The sequence below is a fragment of the Delphinus delphis genome, chromosome 6 (genome assembly GCF_949987515.2).
Source record: "Delphinus delphis chromosome 6, mDelDel1.2, whole genome shotgun sequence".
Taxonomy (NCBI): Eukaryota; Metazoa; Chordata; class Mammalia; order Artiodactyla; family Delphinidae; genus Delphinus; species Delphinus delphis.
The window spans coordinates 80,114,844-80,117,604 of NC_082688.1; the positions used below are offsets into that span (position 1 = coordinate 80,114,844).

The 2,761-nt window shown below is 50.2% G+C and overlaps 1 non-coding gene across 1 annotated transcript; it reads right to left on the reverse strand.

Annotated features, from left to right (window-relative positions):
• Positions 1–2,095: 2,095 nt before the first annotated feature.
• On the reverse strand, positions 2,096–2,264 carry LOC132427807 (U1 spliceosomal RNA). The gene has a single exon (XR_009520012.1). It is a non-coding gene; the product is annotated as a U1 spliceosomal RNA (small nuclear RNA).
• Between the last annotated feature and the right edge of the window lie 497 nt (positions 2,265–2,761).

Genomic DNA, 2,761 nt, shown 5'->3' on the forward strand with positions numbered 1-2,761 from the left:
TGTATGTATATATGCATATAATCTTCTCTGTATGGTTCCAATTTTAGTATATGTGCTGCCCAAGTGAGCATGAACTATATGTTCTATTATTATAAATTCTTTCTATTTCCCCCTTTACACTAATTGTGGCATTTTGTGGTTTAATATTATTGAACTGGGATGTAGGCTGGTTACATTATCTATAAATGCTGAAGTGGCACTGAAACGTATTATAAGAACAGGGCACTGGGTTGCATAGTTGAGAACTACAAGGTGTAGGTGACTCAATGCCAGCACACTAAGAAGTGCTCGGTAAACAGTACCTATTTTTAGGAAGTCTGTTATCACCCTTCATCGCCTCCAGGCACCGTTGGGTTGAGGACCCTGGAGACCAGTCCTTCTGTGAGTCACCAGCGCGGTCGGTCGCGGAGAAGAGGGCGCAGACTGGAAGCCAGTTCCCCTGGGCGGGGGTGGGGGGTGGCGCTAAATGACGCAAGCATGGGTCCCGAGCAACCGACACCGACACCACGGACCGCTCCCTCGGAAGCAAGGTGCCTCCTGAGGCAGGGACTCTTTCTCGCGAGCCCTGAAAGCCCCGCGACGCCCTGTACCAACGGCGCCTGCGCGGCTCCCTCGACGCAGACCAGCATCCTGGGCTTTCCCCCAAAGCCGCGCAGTGGGGCGGGGCCTGGCTCCAAAGCCGCCAACCAGGCGCGCCCGGCCCAGCTGACGTCAGCGAGTTGGACGGGTCGGGGAGGAGTGGAGTTGGCCTGGAAGCTAGGCCGTCTCACCCCCAGGGGAAGGGAGGAGGTGGGAGAATTGGGAAAAGAGGGAAGGAGGAAAAAGGCAGGCGGGGACGGAAGTGAGCCCGCGGAAGTCTGACTCGGGTCAGTCTGGACAGCCGTGGGGAGGGGAAACGGGGTACCAAGTTACTTACCTGCTTGAAACTTGGCATTCAAGGCGCCTGCCTCCATCTCCGGCCTAATCTCCCTGCCATGTCCGGGACCCTCCCTTAGAACTACTTATAGACTCCTCCAAAGGCCAGGCTAATCCATGCCTATGTGCCTTTGGGTACACAGTACTCTGCCTGAATTGCTTTTCTCTGGCTTATCTAGCTTGAGGCTTCCTTAAAAATGTCACCTTCTCCATGAAGTATTTCCCAGTCCAGACATAATTACTCTTATCTCTGTGCCAAAATCCACAGATGTCTACGGTAGACGAGAATGGCCGTTTATCACTTTAGTACAGTGCTTGCAAACTTCAGTCTCCATCAGAATTACCCAGAAGGCTTGTTAAAGCACAGACTGCTGACTCCGGAGTTTCTGATTCTATTCTGGTCTGGGCTGGTGTTGGAGGAAGAATCGAGAGGGCATGACCACTGATTGACCCACCAGCTGGACTCAGGCAGTCGCAGGCTCCTCCCACACCCTTTGTCTTCGGAATGTAGGCTCAGCCTACTTTCCCACAGTGGGAGCTGTTTCAAGGACGTAGCCTTGAGAGAGAAAGGTGTTTTTGAGACTGTCTGGACTGAATATATGACTGAATCCAGTTAAGGTCTCTTTAACTTTAAGGTTTTGGTGGGCAGGTACAGGGATCTATTCGTCTTGCAGGCGCCAAAGACAAGCCTCAGAAGTAAGTACTCTTGCTTATTAAATCTGCCACCTACCAATCTGGAGTGGTCTGACTCTTTCTTTGGTCTCTCCCTGCCCTCTGGGTATGGGACCAGTTTGTGAAGGAACAGGTAGGGCCAAGACTTTTCACTCCAAACCAAGTTCCCAGGTGTTGATGATGCTGCTAGTCCAAGGATCACACTTTGAGAACCACTGGTTTAGTGCAAGAAATCATCATGCCTGGGTACGATCAGTGCTTATTTGTTAATTCACTCAATAAATGTCTCCTTTGGGCCTGCTGTGTGCCAGCCGGGACCAGGGGTTGAGTATTCACTGTAAGCAAAGCAGACATAGAACCTACCCCCACTGGGGACACGGAAATTAAGCAAATAAACATACTATTATATTAACAAATTGTGATAAACACTCTAAAGGAAAAGAAAAAGAATATCATGAAAAAGAATAGTAACAAGAACCTATTTTATATTTTTCCTATTTTTTTTTTAAAGGGGAGAGCACAAACGCAGTCCCCCACAACCACAAATTATGCAACTGAGTTTCTTTCACACATTTTAGGAAATCGCAAGGGTCGGCACACTCGGAGTGCAACGGAGGAGCGTCGCCCTGGGAAATACCACCTTCTTGATCGTGGTATTTCCCCTGCCAGGTAAGTATACAATAACCTATTTTAGATTGAGTGGTCAGGTAAGGCTTTTGGGGGAAAAGGGGCATTCATAGAGGCTTATTTTAAACAAACTCCTATAGGGTGGACTTATTGCACAGTATTATGACCTATTTTTAAGTTGTCCAGCCTAACACTAGACTATGTTCTCCTTGAAAGCTAAACTCTTGTCTTATTAATATTTTTGCCGGGACTTCCTTGGTGGCGTAGTGGTTAAGAATCCGCCTGCCGGGCTTCCCTGGTGGCGCAGTGGTTGAGAATCCGCCTGCCGATGCAGGGGACACGGGTTCGTGACCTGGTCCGGGAAGATCCCACATGCCGCGGAGCGGCTGGGCCCGTGAGCCATGGCCGCTGAGCCTGCGCGTCCGGAGCCTGTGCTCCGCAACGGGAGAGGCCACAACAGTGAGAGGCCCGCGTACCGCAAAAAAAAAAAAAAAAATAGAATCCGCCTGCCAAGGCAGGGGACATGGGTTTGAATCCTGGTCCGGGA